The sequence below is a fragment of the Salvelinus sp. IW2-2015 genome, linkage group LG25, assembly GCF_002910315.2.
Source record: "Salvelinus sp. IW2-2015 linkage group LG25, ASM291031v2, whole genome shotgun sequence".
Taxonomy (NCBI): domain Eukaryota; kingdom Metazoa; phylum Chordata; class Actinopteri; order Salmoniformes; family Salmonidae; genus Salvelinus; species Salvelinus sp. IW2-2015.
In genome coordinates this window covers 22,716,958-22,738,839 of record NC_036865.1, presented here as the reverse complement: position 1 = coordinate 22,738,839, position 21,882 = coordinate 22,716,958, and the positions used below count along the sequence as shown (strand labels likewise).

General features: G+C 44.8%; 1 protein-coding gene across 3 annotated transcripts in view; it reads right to left on the bottom strand.

Annotated features, from left to right (window-relative positions):
* slc29a1a (solute carrier family 29 member 1a) overlaps positions 1-21,882 on the bottom strand; it is a 59,228-nt gene that overhangs the window by 14,644 nt on the left and 22,702 nt on the right. For 2 of the 3 annotated variants that reach the window (XM_023970400.2, XM_023970402.2), the window contains exon 1: positions 7,359-7,458. The exons of the other annotated variant lie outside the window; for it this stretch is intronic. The gene's annotated coding sequence lies outside the window, so the exon portion shown is untranslated. Of the gene's footprint in view, positions 1-7,358; positions 7,459-21,882 lie in introns of those variants that run through there. 3 annotated transcript variants of the gene reach the window in all.

Sequence of the window (21,882 nt, the reverse complement as noted above, 5' to 3'; positions counted from 1 at the left end):
AATGTGGGCAGTTTGCAAGCACTTAGCAGGAGCTAAATCTGGTGGAAATATCAGAGCTCCCCTTGCCTTCACCCCATTGCCCAACCTCGAGGACAGGAGAGCGCACTACCTGCTGACCAACACACACACACACACACGTACTTCAATCCTTTATGATCATGTTTAACGACCAAGGGCTCCCTCTCAGATTCATCATCCAAAAGCTATTTCCTCCACAATTTCCAGGGATCTGGTTCTTGAATCAGACACGGGTGGATTATCATGTCAAAAACAATGCTGTGGGCTCCATGAATAGCCTGTGGGCTGCGGTTGGTTTATAACAACCACTGCTGGGCCTGTAATAGGAGGATGGTGCGTCTGTGGGTTGCTCAGGCAACCAACAAAAATCCAGTCTACCTGTCTACACAGCAGCACCACACATCCCACCATAGCGCCCATTTATGATGACAGTTGGCTAGGACTCCTAGGTGTGAACAAAAAAATCCTATTAATGCAGAGTTCTCTGTAAGCTCCCCATTGCTAGTTTCTCTCCTACTTCGAATGGGGTACTTGGAAATTAAAGCCTGGGCCAAATTCATATTCAGTCCATCAGTTCCACATGACTAGAATAGCATTAGCTCAGCACAGGAGGCCTAGGTAACACAGTTGGTTGTGTTAGAGGCTTTGACAGACAAAGGCATGGAGATGAACTTTGTCATCTTGGCTGAGAGAACAAAGAAAATCATAGGAATCTTATGAGAAAGAGTTAGAAAGAGGGAATACATAAAAGTTGGTGTGTACAATGCATTCGAAAAGTATTCAGACCCCTTAACTTTTTTAAAATGTTGTTACGTTACAGCCTTATTCTAAAATCGATTAAATAAATATCCTCAATCTACACACAATACTCCATAATGACAAAGAGAAAATAGGTTTTTAGAAATGTTCGCAAAAAAATTAAAATAAACATCAATACCTTATTTACATAAGTATTCAGACCCTTTGCTATGCGACTCAAAATTTAGTTCAGGTCATCCTGTTTCCATTGATCATCCTTGAGATGTTTCCACAACTTGGAGTCCACCTGTGGTAAATTAAATTGATCGGACAGTGCATGTCAGAGCAAAAACCAAGCCATGAGGTTGAAGTAATTGTCTTTAGAGGTCTGAGACAGGATTGTATCGAGGCACAGATCTGGGTAAGGGTACCAAAACATTTCTGCAGCATTGAAGGGCCCCAAGAACACAGTGGCCTCCATCATTCTTAAAATGATGGAGCCACCAAGACTCTTCCTAGAGCTGGCCGCCCGGCCAAACTGAGCAATCGGGGGAGAAGGGCCTTGGTCAGGGAGATGACAAAGAACCCGATGGTCACTTTGACAGAGCTCCAGAGTTTCTCTGTGGAGATGGGAGAACCTTCCAGAAGGACAACTATCTCGGCAGCACTACACCATTCAGGCCTTTATGGTAGAGTGGCCAGACGGAAGCCACTCAGTAAAAAGGCATCTAAACGACTCTGACCATGAGAAACCAGATTCTCTGATCTGATATAACCAAGATTGAACTCTTTGGCCTGAATGAAAAGCGTCACATCTGGAGAAAACCAGGCACCATCCCCAAGGTGAAGCATGGTGGTGGCAGCATCATGCTGTGGGATGTTTTTCAGCGGCAGGGACTGGGAGACTAGTCAGGATCGAGGGAAAGATGAACGGAGCAAAGTAGAGAGAGATACTGAATGAAAACCTGCTCTAGAGCGCTCAAGGCCTTAGACTGGGGTGAAGGTTCACATTCCAACAGGACAATGACCCTAAGCACACAGCCAAGACAACGCAGGAGTGGCTAAAGGACAAGTCTCTGAAGGTCCTTGATTGGCCCAGCCAGAGCTTGGACATGAACTCGATCGAACATCTCTGGAGAGCTGAAAATAGCTGTGCAGCCACGCTCCCCATCCAACCTGAGACCTTGAGAGGATCTGTAGAGAAGAATGGGAGAAACTCTCCAAATACAGGCGTGCCAAGCTTGTAGCGTCATACTCAAGACTGTAATCGCTGCCAAAAGGTGCTTCAACCTAACATAACATCAGCCAGCCTCAGCCCGGTCAATTCCTGCCAGTCTGCACAGCGCGATATCAACCCAGAGCATATCGGACTGCTTTTTCTCTACCACATCTCCGGATTCCTACCGCAAGCTCTGAACCTTTACGCAGGATCATCGCAGCTAGCTAGCTGCTATTCGAGTGGCTAGTCCTGGCTAACGTCTCTGTCCCGAAGCAAGCACCAGTTAGCCTGGAGCTAGCCTCGAGCTAGGCCCATCTCCCGGCTAGCCAAAGAATTCATTCAGCCAATTCTTGGGCTACAATACACATTTTGCCAATTGGCCTGGATCCTTTTACTGCCGACACGGAGCCCCGCCAATCCATCACGACTGGTCTGCCGACGTAATCGTCCGAGGGGGTTTCAACTAGAGGTCGACCGATTATGATTTTTCAACGCCGATACCGATTATTGGAGGACAAAAAAAGCCGATACAGATTAATCGGCCGATTTATAAAAATAAAAAATAAACAGTTTTATATATATATATACACTGCTCAAAAAAATAAAGGGAACACTAAAATAACACATCCTAGATCTGAATGAATGAAATATTCTTATTAAATACTTTTTTCTTTACATAGTTGAATGTACTGACAACAAAATCACACAAAAATTTGATTTCCATTGATAATTTATCAACCCATGGAGGTCTGGATTTGGAGTTACACTCAAAATTAAAGTGGAAAACCACACGACAGGCGGATCCAACTTTTATGTAATGTCCTTAAAACAAGTCAAAATGGGGCTCAGTAGTGTGTGTGGCCTCCACGCGCCTGTATGACCTCCTTACAACGCCTGGGCATGCTCCTGATGAGGTGGTGGATGGTCTCCTGAGGGATCTCCTTCCAGATCCTGGTTACCTAAAGCACACACACAACTCACGGACAGTTTCTGTTGGTGAATGCAAACCGTGGGCGTTGGTGGATGGAGCGAGACATGATGTCCCAGATGTGCTCAATTGGATTCAGTCTGGGGAACGGCGGGCCAGTCCAAGCATCAATGCCTTCCTCTTGCAGAAACTGCTGACCACACTCCAGCCACATGAGGTCTAGCATTGTCTTTGCATTAGGAGAACCCAGGGCCAACAGCACCAGCATATGTCTCTCACAAGGTGGGTCTGAGGATCTCATCTCGGTACCTAATGGCAGTCAGGCGTACCTCTGGCGAGCACATGGAGGGCTGTGCGGCCCCACAAAGAAATGCCACCCCACACCTGACACATGATACCACACCGCCAAACCGGTCCATGCTGGCAGATGTTGCAGCAGCAGAACGTTCTCCACGGCGTCTCCAGACTCTGTCACGTCTGTCACATGTGCTCATGTGCTCAGTGTGAACCTGCTTTCCATCTTGTGAAGAGCACAGGGGCCAGTCGCGAATTTGCCAATCTTGTGTTCTCTGGCAAATGCCAAACGTCCTGCACGGTGTTGGGCCGTAAGACCAACCCCCACTCTTGTGGACGTCGGCCCTCATACCACCCTCATGGAGTCCTGTTTCTATGGACCGTTTGAGGCAGACACATGCACATTTTGGTGGCCAGCTGGGAGGTCATTCTATGCGCAGAGGCCTCATCCTGAGACAGTGCGATTCCACACTTTCAACAAAAAGGCACTGTGGAAGGTAGGCTAGCGTCCCTTGCTGTTGGGTTGTGCCCTCCGTACGCTCTCCTCCACGTCTCCATATCAAGTAGACCTACATTGTAACATAGAGCCACATGATCTAATCCACTGGGGTGGTAGCGCCTCTTAATACACTCAGCGTTGACACTCGCTGACAAGGACACAGCAAACACCTTCCTGCCATCACGACTTCGCACATTAAACATTGATAGCCTTAAATCCTGCGATGAGACTCGGCACACCTGAGCACCTTGTTGTGGGTATGACTAAGACTCGTCTCATGCTACCACTATGAGGGAAAGCACAGCGCGCAGCATTCAAAAGTGACACCTAGCACAACACATACACCAGAATTAAAGGAAGCATAGGAACTGGGAATAGCTACTGTAGGGTCACCACCTGCTAGCAACAACACTCCATTTTTATTAAGACAATGGGGGTGCTTGAGCTAATTGCTTATAATTTCCACCTTTTGTCTTATTCCAATTTGCACTATAACAGCATGTGGATAAATTTATTGTCAATCTAGTTGTTACTTCCTAATGGACAGTTTGGATTGGAGTACATTGTGTTGTTAAGTGTTCCTTTTATTTTTTTAAGCAGTGTATATACAGTTGAAGTCAGAAGTTTACATACACCTTAGCAAATAACATTTAAACTCAGTTTTTCACAATTCCTGACATTTAATCCTAGTAAAAATGTAATGTCTTAGGCAGTTAGGATCACCACTTATTTTAAGAATAAGAAAATGTCAGAATAGTAGAGAGAGTTGATTTATTTCAGCTTTTATTTCTTTCATCACATTCCAATGGGTCAGAAGTTACATACACTCAAATAGTAGTTGGTAGCATGCCTTTTAAAATGTTTAACTGGGTCAAACGTTTTGGGTAGCCTTCCACAAGCTTCCCACAATACGTTGGGTGAAATTTTGGCCCATTCCTCCTGACAGAGCTGGTGGCAACCCGAGTCAGTTTTGTAGGCCTCCTTGCTCGCACACACTTTTTCAGTTCTGCCCACAAATTCTCTATAGGATTGAGGTCAGGGCTTTGTGATGGCCACTCCAATTACCTTGACTTTGTTGTCCTTAAGCCATTTTGACACAACTTTGGAAGTATACTTGGGGTCATTGTCCCATTTGGAAGACCCATTTGCGACAAAGCTTTAACTTCCTGACTGATGTCTTGACATTGTTGCTTCAATATATCCATATAATTTTCCTCCCTCAAGATGCCATCTATTTTGTGAAAGTGCACCAGTCCCTCCGCAGCAAAGCACCCCACAACATGATGCTGCACCCCCATGCTTCACGGTTGGGATTGTGTTCTTCGGCTTGCAAGCCTCCCCCTTTTCCTCCAAACATAACATGGTTCATTATGCCAAACAGTTTATATTTTTGTTAATCAGACCAGAGACATTTCTCCATAAAGTACAGAATCTTTGTCTCCATGTGCCAGAACCGTAATAGTCTGGCTTTTGTAATGGCGGGTTTGGAGCAGTGGCTTCTTCCTTGCTGAGCGGCCTTTCAGGTTATGTCGATATAGGACTCGTATTTACTGTGGATATTGATACTTTTGTACCCGTTTCTTCCAGCACTTCACAAGTCTTGCTGTTGTTCTGGGATTGATTTGCACTTTTCACACCAAAGTACGTTAATCTCTAGGAGACAGAACGCGTCTCCTTCCTGAGCGTTATGACGGCTGCGTGGTCCCATGTGTAATACTTGTGTACTATTGTTTGTACAGATGAACGTGGTACCTTCAGGCATTTGGAAATTGCTCCCAAGATGAACCAGACCAAGAAGGTCTTGGCTGATTTCTTTTGATTTCCCTTGATGTCAAGCAAGAGGCACTAAGTTTGAAGGTAGTCCTTGAAATAGGTACACCTCCAATTTACCAAAATAATGGTCAATTCACCTATCAGAAGCTTCTAAAGCCCATGAACATCTTTTTGGGAATTTTCCAAGCTGTTTAAAGGCATAGTCAACTTAGTGTATGTAAACTTCTGACCCACTGGAATTGTGATACAGTGAATTATAAGTGAAATAATCTGTCTGTAAACAATTGTTGCAAAATGTATTGTGTCATGCACAAAGATGTCCTAACCGACTTGCCAAAACGATAGTTTGTTAACAAGAAATTTGTGGAGTGGTTGAAAAACAAGTTTTAATGACTCCAACCTAAGTGTATGTAAACTTCCGACTTCAACTGTACATTAATTATTAGTTTTGGTTGCCTATCCTGACGTATAGTTTGTTCTATAGAAAGTATTTGACTTTGATGTGTGCCACAAAGTATTTGACTCTAGCCACAAAATTAAGGAAATTAGAAGGGGGGTGGGTTCTGGCAGGGGTGAGATTTTCACCACCGGTAATACAATTTTTGCCCAACCCTACTTTGTATATTACCTAAACTACCAACATATTAAACATATTAGTTTACTATTCACTTCAAGGGTTTGTGACAGTTGCCTCTGAACAGTGGGAGGCACGGACCAGCAGATGAGCAGTGAGTGCACTGTGTCGCCAAATCAAAGCAGATGTCCTCCTATCTGACCAAAGGAAAGAACTGAAAACAAAAGCTGCTGCCAAAAAGAGACTAGCTGGTCCACAAAGGCATTGTTCTCAATGACCCTCCCTTTTTGCCACCAACTATTTCACGCCACAAAAAAAGACAAATTTAACAATGCTACTCAAACTCTCTGAAGATGGACATTAGCAACTAGAAACAGTAAATGTTTAAATACAATGTAACTGCGTGGCATGCCCCTCATTCCACACAGGAGTGAACACGGTTGCTGTATGTGTTCTAGCTAGTAGTAACCACTAATGTATGGTAGTAACTAGCTCAGTTAGCTGCAGTTCATCAGCTGTTCATGTTAGACAAAGAAGCCATTCTCGTGACATACGAGGATGACCAAAAATAGCACTGACACATGTGAACGACAGCATGCACCAAGACGAGCGAGGTAACTCTGGGCTAACCATTCTTCTATGACTTGGATATAGCAGGCTATAGTATAGCCAACCAAGTCTTCTGGGAAACATTGAAAGTAATATTTGGTCATGCGAGTACACAACTATATCAAAGACATGACACGTTTCGGCATTGTTAACTGACAGCGCGAGCTAGCCAACTCATACGAGCGAACGTGCTTACTCAGAAAGAAGAAAAAACATGAATGCAACATTCACACATTGCTAACTAGGTCGTCCGATCACAAGAATTGGACAGCGACCTAACGTTAACAAACAGATGGGTGTTTAGCCAGACACGCAACCCTATAGTCCCCTTGCCTTGTTTTTGCCGCACTACTTTGCGCGCTTCAAAGTTGGCGCTAAATGTATTCACAATTAGGACAACAGCGTTTTCTAGAACAAACCATCGGTGTTTGTCAGCACCAAGGCGGGGAACATGTTATGAAAAATCAAACAAAATGACAGTGTAGTTATGAGAATAACCTTTAGCTAACAATTGCGACATCTCAAAGAAATTAGCTAACGTTACTCACTCGTAAACAAAATGCGCAACCATAAATTGTAGCTACTCGGCGAACGATACAAGTTACTGCAATAATTTACTCATTTGTAAAATATTCTACAATTGATCTATGAATGTACAAGTAGTTTTCAACAAAAAGTTATAAAATATAATTTAAGGCAACTGTACCTTAGCGTGAGAAGAGTAGTCTGTCCTCAACGCTGTCCAGAATAGATTCCGAATTTACGAAATAGTGAGGAGTTGCATGTATATCCCGCAGCTCCATAGGCGGAAATCCCAGGGGGGACGGGGGGGACACACACCCCCCATCTTTCCCCCCATCTTGGGGAAAATATGATTTGTCCCCCCCAATATATCACTGTAAACATAACTATGTAATTTCAATAATATTAATAATACGCAATGAAAGCACTTGTGCTGATTATAGACACTTAATAGCGCGTTTTTAAGTTTCAAAAGATTGCGACCTCCCCCGCCCTTTGCCTCACAGTATCTACTGTCCGAAAGGCACATGTACTTAATTGAAGTGAGGTTAATCCAGTCAATCCATAGCAGGTCCATAGCAATGTTATTTATTTATTTATTTTTATGTTGGCAGGGTTCACACACTAGCTGAATTTGCAGAGCTAGCGCGCAAACTAAWGCAAACATTAACTATCAAGCTAGCTAGTACCTATTCCATTTATGTGGCGTCGTCAAAGATGGAATCTTTGCTATCGTCAGTTTATTCCAAGATCAGCATGCAGCTGTAGTGCCTCAAAGTCCCTATGATAAGGTTAGCGATAAACTGAAGTCCAAACTGAACAGAACTACACTCTCTTATACCATTGTCCTAAATATATATAATGGTCTCGTTGCAAAAGCTAAATTGTCGCTAATGGATTTATAATTTTTTTTTCACCTTTATTTAACCAGGTAGCAAAGATTATAGCAAACACCACAGAAACGGAATTGGTGCTCGCTAGCTTTACAAATTCAGCTATTGTTGGAAGCCAGCCAATATGAAACAAACTATATTAAAATTACAAAAGGTTGCAGCATATGTTGTGTAAATGTGTGTGTGTGCAGCTAGACCGGCCAGCCAGCCAGCCAGGTAGAAAAATGGCAGAAAAAAGTAAAAAGACGGACATCAGAGCAGAGTATTTTTCAGTACACCAAAACGCATAGTAAGAACTCTAGTAGCCTAATATCTCAAAGACTAGTTGATAAAATGTTCATAAGAAAGAAGTGAAATTATAATCCATCAATAAAAGGAGTGTTGTGTTTTCACTGTAGACAAGGGTTTTCAAGCCAGCAATCTTTTGGCCAAAGAGCAGATGCTGCCTTCATTAGTGCAGGATTTAGGAACTGGAGAAAAGCCATTGAAAAATTCACAGCACATCAAAACTGCCAAAACCCACCCGCCACTTTTTTGTAACGGTGTACAGCAACACCAGCTAAATCCAATCAGTGTCCAGTTTATCCAGCGCGGTGGGGTAAACAGCAGGAGGATGCAAGGCATTTGCTTGATGAAAATTGTTAGTTCGGTGCGGCATGTAGTAAGACAGGGACAAAGCCTTTAGAGGCCACACGGATGACAGTGGGGATTTTATACCAGCTTTTGAACTTAGGGCAGAAGAGGATGATCCCATTTTACTGAAGTGGTTAACAAGAGCGTACCAACAATGTTACACAGGCCCCAAAGCACAGAATGAAATTCTGAACAATCATGGCCAATACAGTCATTCGAGGCATTGCAGCTGAGATTAGGTCTCTTCCGATTGTACAATTTTCATTAATTGTTGATGGTACTCAAGAGTGTCTCTGGTGCTGAACAGGAGAATGTCTGTTCTGCGTTATGTTGACCATGACCTTGTCCCTCACAAGGAGTTTATTGGGCTATACAGGGTGTGCGAGACAACAGGCGAGGGCATTGCGCGAAAGTGGCAACTGATGTGTTGTTGAGGCTTCAATTTGTCCATGTCTGGGCTTACGTGGGCAGAGTTACGATGGTGCCTCAAACATGGCAGGAAAATACACAGGTGCACAGGCAATTGTGAGGAGAGCAGCAGCCATTAGCCTCTATAGTCCATTGTGGAGCCACACTGTGTAAATCTGATTACACAGGCTGCGCTGCTCAGCCCACCACTGATCCAGAATTCCCTTTCCTGGTCCATCGGTTAGGTGTTCGCTCTATGGCATCAGGGAAAGTTTAAAGAGGAAGTTTGAATCATTGTGCCACGTCCCAAGATACAAATCTGACCACCCTGGTCAGGGTGGACTGTGGTGGAATACTGCTATTAGAGGCTGGTAGGGCATATGAGCGGGTACTAAGCAGCCTAGAGGGATGGCAAAACTGCATCCAAGACAGCTTCAACTGCCAGTGGCTTATTCGATCACTTCAGCAAAGGCAAGACTGTGTTGGGCCTCACACTTGCCTCTGCTGTTCTTGGAGAGCTTGAATGTCTAAACATTTCACTACAGAAGAAAATTCAGACTGTCTCTGGTATGCAGGCTGCAGTCGAGTGTGTGCGGTCATCTCTTAGGGGCACGAGAAATTACGAAAGCTACCTTGCACTGTATGATAAAGCAAACAACATTGCTTGACTCTATTGAATCCATGAGAAGCACTCAAGACGATTTGCTGGCAAAGCAGTGGATCCTATAGGGCAGACATTTTTAAAGTGTTGGATGGTGTGGCGGCTTTCAGTTTTGGCGACCGTTTTGACCAGGACAGTCTAAACGTCCTGCAAAAGTTGGAAAGAGCGCTTCTCACGGGGGAGTTGGATGAGTCTCTAGATCAGTACCCAGAACTGAACATAGATTSTCTTTCAGTGCAGATCCCTCTCTTTCACAACAAATACCCCTGTAGCAGCAGTGGAGAGGCAGCAGAGGTCCTCAGGAGGCTTCCAGTGGAGGTGCGGGGGTTGTTTGACCAAGTTGAGGTGCTGATCAGAATTTTGTTTGTGGTGCCAGTGTCTTCATGTGAGGCTGAGAGGAGTTTCAGTGCACTCCGCAGGTTGAAGACTTGGTTACGGGCTAGCATGGGCCAAGAGAGACTGAATGGCGTAGTTGTCTGTATTGTACATAAAGACAGGCTGGACAGTCTCAAGAGGGAAAATATCTGCCAGCAATTTGTTGGATCCATTGAAACCCACAAACATATGTTTGGTTCTTTTGTTCAGTAGTGTGTATAGCAGTGGATTTCAACCTTTTTTGGGTACTGGAACCCCTGCATATTTTGAGGCAAGGCAGGCAAGGTTTTGAGCGGTCCTCAGGGACCTCCACTCTATATTATATGTAAACTTACTGGAAACCTTGTGGTACTGACTACATTCATTACACTTTTTTATTTCACGGACGCCTTGCAATTAGTCCATGGACCCCTGTTTGAGAACCCCTGGTGTAATTGATATTTGTTCTTTTGTTTAGTAGTTTTCAGTACACTTACAAATGATTTATTTCATGTTATTTTATTTAAAATTGCATACTTTTCCATAGCTTCTGTTTGAAGAGTTGAGACACTGACTGAAGGATATTTTGTTTGATTTATTTGGGTTTTTCATTGAAGTAGTTATTTTGCTTTTAGAACTGTACTTATTTTAAGCTTTTTGTTCTTGTAAAGATATTGTAGTAGACTCAGGCCAGGTGCACATATTTAATGACTATATAAATGTATCAGAAAAAGTCAAATTAAAAGGTCAATTCAATACGGAGACCAACTTTGTGATGGTTCTCAATGGAGATTCTTTTAGATGTGATCACACCATGTTCATTGTATTTATGAAAACTACACCCATACAGTGTACAGTACCATTGTCACCTACTGACCTTTCTTGATATTGCTGGTTGTAAGTACGAATACCTGCATACATACTGGACTGGTAAGGCGCACTGCTATAACTATTATTAGTAGTAGAATTATAATGATTTAAACATTTGAACAAGTTGGGAAAACCCTTCAGTTAACTACTGTACCTATCAATTATCCAGTTGTAGGAATTATGTTTCCTCAATATACATTTAACATATTACAACGTAGGATATGTGTTACAGCACTACTTTTGGTGTCCCCCTCAGGAATTGCTCTTGAGAAAATTTAATGTAATTGTCCCCTCCAAGGTTGATATCAGATTTTCGCCCCTGCCCAGCTCGTGGGTAACGCTGGGCTAACCATTCTTCTATGACTTGGATATAGCAGGCTATAGTATAGCCAACCAAGTCTTCTGGGAAACATTGAAAGTAATATTTGGTCATGCGAGTACACAACTATATCAAAGACATGACACGTTTCGGCATTGTTAACTGACAGCGCGAGCTAGCCAACTCATACGAGCGAACGTGCTTACTCAGAAAGAAGAAAAAACATGAATGCAACATTCACACATTGCTAGCTAGGTCGTCCGATCACAAGAATTGGACAGCGACCTAACGTTAACAAACAGATGGGTGTTTAGCCATACACGCAACCCTATAGTCCCCTTGCCTTGTTTTTGCCGCACTACTTTGCGCGCTTCAAAGTTGGCGCTAAATGTATTCACAATTAGGACAACAGAGTTTTCTAGAACAAACCATCGGTGTTTGTCAGCACCAAGGCGRGGAACATGTTATGAAAAACCAAACAAAATGACAGTGTAGTTATGAGAATAACCTTTAGCTGACAATTGCGACATCTCAAAGAAATTAGCTAACGTTACTCATTCGTAAACAAAATGCGCAACCATAAATTGTCGATACAAGTTACTGCAATAATTTACTCATTTGTAAAATATTCTACAATTGATCTATGAATGTACAAGTAGTTTTCAACAAAAAGTTAAATTATATTTTCTAAGGCAACTGTACCTTAGCGTGAGAAGAGTAGTCTGTCCTCAACGCTGTCCAGAATAGATTCCGAATTTACGAAATAGTGAGGAGTCGCATGTATATCCCCCAGCTCGTGGAGTGACTGAAAGCAGGGGTGTATTCATTACATCTTGTAACGGAAACCGTTGACCGTTTCTGTTGCACCACGTTTTTCAACAGACGAAACGTTTTGCAACATACTTGGCGTAATGAATGAACCCCAGCAGGGCCACGTTCAGATGCCATACGTTGTTGAACTTTGCAGATATAAATACCACGAATAGAGACGACATGATTCCTTGTTCTACGTGTCTCTATATTTACATAACACGTTTATATCTGAACTTTCCAAAGCGTCGTGTTCTGCTGAACGCGCCCCATCACTGATTTATAGGACTCTCCCCTTGACCAATATGACTGAGAAATATCACTAACTGTTTGGTGATCATAACCTAAAGATACTATCTATCACCAAAGCATTGATTTAGCTAATTAATTACTTTTCAAATAACATTCACTGAATACAACATATATTCTACAACAGGTATTTATTTCACTTTACCGTAAAATGCTTACTTATGAGCCCTTCCCAACAATGCAGAGTTAAAAAGTAAGAAAAAAGCAAAAAAAATATATATGAAATAGTAACACAATAAAATAAGGGAGTGAACGTTATTTATAATAAGGGTTACATGGAGAAAATCTGACTGAAATGAAAACGGATGGCCCTCCCTTCAGCTAAATATATTTGACCTAAACCCTGCCTGAATGCTTGAAAAAAATAAACGTGACTCTCACCTATAGCTGCAGGAAGTATGGGTGCTGATGGTGCTGCAGCACCCCCTGAAAAATCACCCCCACCCCCAAACATCTTCCCGTAGCTATGTCCTCTTCTATACCCAAAATTATAATTAAAACAAAGTGGATAGCAGAGAACATGTCTACCGTTTATCCTCACTTCTTGGACAGACCAGAGCCTTAGATATGCCAAATCAGTGTGTCTTGTTTGTGTCCAAATCAGTGTGTCAAAACTGTCCCTGTTTGCAAATATTTAAATCTCAGACGTCATTAGGAATCTGAGCATGGTACAGTACTTTCAAAAGTTAGGCCTACTTTTCCACCCCAGACAGAGTAGGCCTACCAATGCAGCAAAGCCCTCTTGTTGTTAATGAAGTCTCATTTAGATGAAGACGTTGAAATGGATTATGCCTACTCAAATATGCCTACCTGCAGCACAATGAGCTTTCCATTTTCGATTGACTGTGCTGAGGCTGCTGCTTCAAGTTTCGGCACCACAATATAAATTACTTGAATCTGGCTTATTGTGAGGTCAATAATTGATAAATACATCATGGGCAAGAAACATATTGTTTTTAATAAAAATCTATTATAGTTGTAGCAGGCTATCAAAGTTGACCTCCGGTCCTCCTCATATTCGCGCTCTCCTTCTCAAAATGGTAACCAGTCAGGAATAGGTGAAGCGAGAGGTTTTACTCTCGCCAAAATAAGACCAATGTGTTTCTATGGGCATATTTTGGACCTAAGCCTTTGCCTGCCTTTCCACCTTTGGGGCAACGACTCCTATTGTTAGGACGAAGACATGAGCATTTCGTCATTATATACAGATCTCTGTGGTAACATGATAGTTATACTTTATTCTACGGAGGGCCTTAGGGGTCATTGTGTCGAAAGAAAAACAGGCCAGGCTTATCAGTTCTCAGTTTTTTCATCCTTTCCCTCAATTTTTTAATTAAGTCCCTCAATATAAAAATACATACCCTCAGATCTCTCCTGCAGATTCGAACACACCCTTATCATGGATTGATCAGAGTTAATCGAGTTCTACTTCAATCTTGGTTGGAAATATAAAGATTTTCTTCATTATTTGAATATGTTATTGAGATAACCTCATTAATTTACAGATTTGACTTCCTTTTCAGAACCATGGCTGATATGGATGACTTGATAAACGATGGTTCAAATGATAAGCTACTCCTGACTCCTTGTGGATTTGTGTAGCCTCTCTCTAGGCCAATTAATTTTAAAATGATTTGAGGCAATGCATTTTTTATTAAAGGAATTTATTTTTGTATTAAGGGAACAAAGAAAAAAAATGGAGGAAACGGATGAAGAATCTGACTACATCAAAATTACTACCAACTGTAATTACAGGCAATAAAAAGTGCATGAAAACATTTGAGGCCGGTTTAAAATACTCACTTGGTCTCAAAATGCAGCATGATTGAAGGTTCAAAACTTACTTCACAATCGTATACCCCTTAGTACCCTACTGTGAAAGTATTCACCACCATCGCTCCTCAATTACCACTCACGCACAGCAAGTCACAAGGCTGACTTGTGATTTACAATTCAAACCATACAGTAGTTCAAATCAAGTTAGAGAGAGATAACGCCAGAGCACATCCAATAGGAGTTAGGCTCTTACGAGGAAGGTATAGTCTGAAGACATACACCTGACTGGTATTATGTGAACATTCAGCTTGCCCTGCTTGGTCATGGGTCAGCAGCAGTCATCACTCCCAACACTTGTTGTCAAAACACAATCTTGAGTTGATTTGAGAAATGTTCTCGATCCACTGCCGACAACCGAATTGAAAGACTTGGTGAAAGAAAAAACATAATTCCATAATTTTGGGGGAGATTTACCATAAGAACAAATACTCTCTGAAAGTGTGTGGGAACTTTTCCAATTCCATGTCTGTTTTGTAATCTCAAAACTCAACAATCTACTTTGTTAATAGTAACAAAGTGTCCTGGGTGAGGTTGGATATTGAAGGTGCTAAAACTGACTTTACAACGTGGAGCTGAATTTCAGAATCAAGCTAATAGCATTTCCATAGCACATCAGGTATTACATTCAAGAGAAATGTGCTGAAGACAAACAAGGGAAATATGCATGTATCAGGTATGAAGGTAAGACCCAGATGCAGACAACGTCGAATTAACAATGGTTTAATAATCCAAAGGTGAGGCAAAGGTACAGGTCGGCAGGCAGGCTCAGGGGCAGGCAGAGTGGTCAGGCAGGCGGGCTCAGTCAGGACAGGCAAGGGTCCAAACCAGGAAGGTGAGAAAAGAGAGACTGGGAAAAGCAGGAACTGAGAACAAAAACACAGGTTGACTTGGCAAACAAGACGAATTGGCAACAGACAAACAGAATACAGGTATAAATACACAGGGGATAATGGGGAAGGTGGGCAACACCTGGAGGGGGGTGGAGCCCATCACAAAGACAGGTGAAACAGATCAGGGTGTGACAGAGGTCCCCCCCCCCTGCCCCTGCCCCCCCAGGGGCACCACCTGGTGTCCTACTTGGGTGCATACCTGGTTGACCGGGGTGCTGGCGGGGGAAGTAGGCGATGAGGGCTGGGTCCAGGATGTCTCTAGAGGGGACCCAGCACCTCTCCTCCGGGCCATAACCCTCCCAGTCAACCAGTTACTGAAATCCCCTGCCACATGGTCGAACACYYCGGAGGCGTCTCACCGTGTACACCGGAAGGCCATCGATGGCACGGGGAGGAGGGGTGGGCCTAGAAACAGAAGACAAAGGGCTGTGAGACACAGGCCTAATCCTAGACACATGGAAAGTAGGATGAATACGGAGGGTATGGGGTAACAAAAGATGAACAGCAGTGGGGCTAATGACTCTTGAGATGGGGAACGGGCCAATGAAACGGGGGTAAAGTTTACGGGATTCTACCCGGACGGGCAGGTCCTGGGTGGAGAGCCATACCCTCTGCCCGAGCCGATAGCGTGGAGCAGGGGTCCGGTGGTGATCCACTTGTCGCCTATACCTGGAAGTGGTCTTCAACAGAGCGATCCGGGCTCTCTTCCAGGTACGGCGACAGCGGAGGATGAATATCTGGGAAGAGGGATATCTGACTTCCTCCTCTTGCTCGGGGAAGAGCGGAGGCTGATATCCCAAGGAACACTCGAATGGCGAGAGACCCGTGGCAGAGCAAGGAAGGGTGTTGCAGGCGTACTCAACCCATACCAGTTGCTGACTCCAGGTGGTAGGGCTGGTGGAGACTAGGCAGCGAAGTGTCGTCTCTAAGTCCTGGTTGGCTTGCTCCAACTGCCCATTGGACTGGGGGTGGAATCCGGAGGACAGGCTGGCCGACGACCCAATGAGTGCACAGAACGCCTTCCAGAACTGGGACGAGAACTGCGAAGCCCGGTCGGACACCATGTCCACCGGGAGTCTGTGGAACCAGAAGACGTGCTGCACCATAAGCTCGTCCGTCTCCTTGGCCGAGTGTAGTTTGGGGAGAAGAATGAAGTGGGTCGACCACAGTCATGATGGCAGTGTTGTCCTCAGACGGGTGGAGAACCGTGACAAAATCCAGGGATATATGGGACCAGGGACGGTGAGGGACAGGCAGTGGTTGGAGAAGACCAGCCGGAGCTTGCCGAGGAGTCTTGTTCTGTGCGCAGACAGCTACAAACACGGCAACATCAGGAACCATAGTAGGCCACCAAAAGCGTTGTCGCACTAATGCCAGGGTCCGACGAGAGCCTGGGTGACAGGCAAGCCTGGAGGAATGGGCCCACTCCAGGACCGCAGAGTGGACAGCGTCAGACAAACATCTGGTTATCTGGGCCCCCCCAGGGTTCGGCTGGGACCGTTACGCCTCCCGTACCTGTTTCCCTATACCCCAGTTGAGTGCCGTCGCCAGGCACGAGGTGGGAAGGATGGTCTCGGGCTCCGAGGTGATAACCGCGGGGTTATAGTGGTGAGACAGAGCATCCGGCTTGACGTTCTTGGAACCCAGCCGGTAGGAGAGGGAAAAGTTGAACCGGGTAAACAGCAGGGCCCATCTCGCTTGCCTGGAGTTGAGGCGCTTGGAGGTGTGGAGATACTCCAGGTTTTTGTGGTCGGTCCACACAATGAACGGATGTTCCGCCCCTTCTAGCCAATGCCTCCATTCCTCCAACGCCATCTTCACCGCGAGAAGCTCCCGATTCCCCACATCATAGTTCCTCTCCGTGGCTTTGAGGCGGTGAGGGAAGAAGGTGCAGGGATGCAGCTTAAGATCCAGGGCAGAACGTTGGGACAGGACAGCCCCCACTCCGACATCCGAAGCGTCGGCCTCCACCACGAACTGACGGGATGGGTCAGGATGAACCAGGGTAGCAGCAGTGGTGAAGCGGTGTTTAAGGTCCCGGAACGCCCGGTCAGCAGCAGAGAACCACGTGAACGTAACCTTGGTAGAAGTGAGTGCAGACAGGGGGGAGGCCAGGGTGCTGTAACCCCGGATAATGCTGCAATAAAAGTTGGCGAACCCAAGGAAGCGTTGCAGCTGCACCCTGGACGTAGGCTGAGGCCAATCCACCACCGCTTTCACCTTCTCGGGATCGATCTGGACACTCCCAGCAGAGATGATGTAGCCCAGAAAGGGAATGGTGGAGCGATGGAACTCACACTTTTCCACCTTAAAAAACAACTGGTTCTCCAGAAGGCGCTGGAGAACATGTCAGACGTGGAGCACGTGCTCTTGGGGGGAGCGGGGGAAGACGAGGATGTCATCCATGTAGACAAAGACGAACCGGTTCAACATGTCGTGGACAACATCCTTCACCAAAGCCTGGAACACGGCAGGGGCGTTGGCGAGGCCAAAGGGCATGACCAGATATTCGTAGTGGCCGCCTTGAAGGTCTTCCACTCATCCCCCTCTCGTATTCGCACCAGGTGGTAGGCGTTTCGTAGATCCAGCTTGGAGAAAACTGTGGCCCCCTGGAGCGGCTCGAAGGCCAAGGAAATTAGTAGTAGCGGATAACGGTTCTTCACAGTAATGCCATTGAGGCACCCGTAGACCAGTTGATGAGGGGATTGATTCCCTGACACACGTAGGTTGATGGGAGTGGTGTTATGGATGACCCTTCCTATAGAGCGCCCAGAGTCAATGAGGACACGGAGAGATTTGGACTGGTTTCCCCACAGCAGAATGACATGAAAAGGGGTGCGAGTAAGGGAATCAGAAAAGTTCTCCATATGGCCCACCAGAGTACTCGCTCCGACCGGTGAGCCTGGTCTTTTACCAGGCAAGAGGACATAAAATGACCAACAGTCCCGCAATACAGACAGCTCCTTGTGTTGATCCTGTGTTGCCATTCCGCTGGTGATAGCTCAGCCCTGCCTAGTTGCATAGGCTCGGGAAACAGTGCCTCGGACGTCTTTGGTGACTCTCAAGGAAGGTCGGGATACCTCGGGTGCTCTCGGCAACGGGACCGTTGGGGACTTCCGGGATGATGCGGAGGCGAGGTGGAATCCCTGGACATGCGAGCAAAATCAAATCCTCTCCATCCGTTGTTCCCGCAATCTCCGAGACCCCATGCAGGAACATGTCGAACAGTGCTTCCTGGTTCCACGCACACTCCGCTGCCAACGTGCAGAAATCCACCGCATAGTCGGCCACTCTGTGGGCGTTCTGCCGGAGCTGGATTAGCTTTCGGGAAGCTTTTCTCCTGGAGAACGGGGCATTAAAAACCTTCCTCACCTCTCCCACGAACCCCTCCAGACTCACACACATGGCCGGTAGTTGTTCTCATACGGCGGTAGCCCAGGTGAGAGCCCGCCCAGACATCAGCGTGATGAGGTAGGCTATCTTGGCGCGATCTGAGGGGAAGGAGGGAGGGCACACTGAGCTAAAAACGCAGACAGGTGCTCGGCTCTCCATTAAAGTGTTCCAGGGGATGTAAAACAGGGCTCCCGGGAAGGTGGAGCGACGCTGCTAACTGCCGAGTTACTGAGGGGCGGTGGGGTTACCACCTTGGCAGGCTGCCCCCCAGACAACCCACGGAATTGCTCTAGCAGCATGTCCAACGCCCGGTCATGGCGCTCAGCCAACGTTTCTGTAACGGCTTTCGTCGGTGGAAGGAGAGGACCAAAGCGCAGTGTGGTTAGTGTTCATCTTAATTTAATAATAATCAAAAAACAGAACACTTCAAATACAAAACAACAAAAGTGAAAACCGAAACAGTTCTAACTGGTGCAGACACACAAAGACTGAAAACAACCACCCACAAAACACAATAGAACACAGGCTACCTAAATATGGTTCCCAATCAGAGACAATGACTAACACCTGCCTTTGATTGAGAACCATATCAGGCCAAACGAGAAACCCCACATAGAAACAGAAAACATAGATAATACCCACTCCCTGACCAACCTAAAACAAAAGACAAAACAAAGGAACTAAGGTCAGAATGTGACAGTTTCGACCCCCTCCATAAGACCACGAAGCAATTCCTCGTGCCTACCAATGGAGGCTCCTTGGGAGGAGATGGCTTGCGCAGCTGGCCCGGGTCTGCTGAGTCAGTCATGGCCAGTTCGTACTATCAGGTATGAAGGTAAGACCCAGATGCAGACAACGTCGAATTAACAATGGTTTAATAGTCCAGAGGTGGGGCAAAGGTACAGGTCGGCAGGCAGGCTCAGGGTCAGGCAGAGTAGTCAGGCAGGCGGGCTCAGAGTCAGGACAGGCAAGCGTCAAAACCAGGAGGGCGAGAAAAGAGAGACTGGGAAAAGCAGGAGCTGAGAACAAAAACACTGGTTGACTTGACAAACAAGACGAACTGGCAACAGACAAACAGAGAACACAGGTATAAATACACAGGGGGTAATGGGGAAGATGGGCAACACCTGGAGGGGGGTGGAGACAGTCACAAAGACAGGTGAAACAGATCAGGGTGTCAGCATGATTGCAGAGCCTGACAGTTGAAATGAAACAAGAATGGACATGAACTCATTTGGCCAAGCACTCTATGTGGCAGCTACTTCATCTGAGTGTGTGTAAAATGAGTCATCTGTAAAACAAGTAAACAGCCTCCACAGTGGGGGAGATGCAGAGATCAGTGAAACACTCGTGAGGGCCAAACCCCTGCAGATGTATTTACTATGTCCACATCTACAGTCAGAAAGTATTTACACCCCTTGATTCATTCCACATTTTGTTGTGTTACAGCCTGAATTCAATGCATTCAGTAGATTTTTTCTCACCCACACACAATACCCCATAATGACAAAGTGAAAACATATTTTTAGAAATGTTGCATATTTCTTTAAAATTAAATACAGAAATATCATATTTACTACATAAGTATTCACACCCCTGAGTCAATACTTTGTGGAAGCACCTTTGGTAGTGATTACAGCTGTGAATCCTTCTGGGTGTGTCTCTAAAAGCTTTGCACACCTGGATTGTACAGTATTCTTTTTTAAATTCTTCAAGTTCTGACAAGTTGGTTGTTGATCATTGTTAAACAGAAATGTTCAAGTCTTCCCATAGATTTTTAAGCCGATTTAAGTCAAAACTGTAACTAGGCCATTCACTGTCTGTTTAGTAAGCAACTCTAGCGTATATTTGGCCTTGTCTTTTAGGTTATTGTCCTGCTGAAAGGTGAATTAATCTCCCAGTGTCTGGTCAGACTGATCCAGGTTTTCCTCTAGGATTTTACCTGTGCTTAGCTCTATTCTTATCGTGAAAAAATCCCTAGTCCTTGCCGATTACAAGCATACCCATAACATGATGCAGCCACCACTATGCTTGAAAATATGAAGAGTGGTACTCAATAATGTGTCGTATTGGATTTACTTTATTGCCTTATTGCAAACAGGACGCATGTTTTGGAATATTTGAATTATGTATAGACTTCCTTCTTTTTACTCTGTCATTTAGGTTAGTATTGTGGAGTAACTACAATGTTGTTGATTCATCCTCAGTTTTCTCCTATCACAGCCATTAAACTCTGTAACTGTTTTAAAGTCTGTAATACCTTGAATTGTATGAGACGGTGTCTGGAGTTAATGGAGCAGGTGTGGATGTACTCCAAGCTATCTTCCCAGTCTGACACTGAGATGTCAGTCCCTAGTTCTTCCTCCCATTTTGCCTTAATGGCATCTGTAGAGGTGTGCTAACAGATTGAAAAGCATCATATAAACGAGATATCAGTTTGTCTGAGGTGGGGGATGTTTTTAGGCATCCGTCAAACATGGAAGGCTTAGCGTTCCCGAATGTTGGGAGGTGTTTTCTAACATAGTCTCTGATTTGTAGGTATCTGAAGAAGTTACTTCTGGAAGATTATAAGTTTCCCTCAGCAACTCAAAGGAAGCAAAGGTCCCTTCTATATATAAATCCCTATGGTACTTATCCCCAACTCTCCCCATTGCTCAAAGGTGTTATCAAGGTTAGAGGGGGCAAAGGAGGGGTTCTGGCAACAGGGAGCATGAATGACATTGGTCTAAGCTCGAAGTGGGTTTTAATTTGCTTCCAGATTCGGACTGTGCTATGTATAATAGGATTGTTACGTAAAGTGACCTCTCCAGATTGACAGGCGACAAATCACAGCACCGATAGAGAAGGGGTGAACTCCTCACGTTCCATACTAAGCCAGCTGGGTGACGGACGTGCGTCATCCAGCAAAAAACGTAACCGCGCGGAGGTTAGCGGCCCGTAATAAAATATAAAATTTGGGAGAGACAATCCTCCTTCCATCTTGGATTTGCAGAGGTGTTTTTTACCTATCCTGTGTGTTTTATAATCCCAGATGAAAGGATTGATAATTGAGTCCAGTTGTTTATGAAAGGATTTAGGTATGAATACTGGGATGTTCTGGTATAGGTAGAGTAGTTGTGGGAGGAAGACCATTTTAATGGCGTTAATTCTTCCGAGCAGAGAAATTGGGAGAGTTCTCCAAAATTGTATGTTTGTCTTGAGTTTTTGCATCAGAGGGGGAATTCTCTTTAAATAGTAAGGAGTATTGTTTGGTAACTACAATTCCTAGATAGGTAAATTTTTCTGAAGATAACTTAACTGGAAGATGTTCTAGCCAGGAGGTGTTTTGTAAT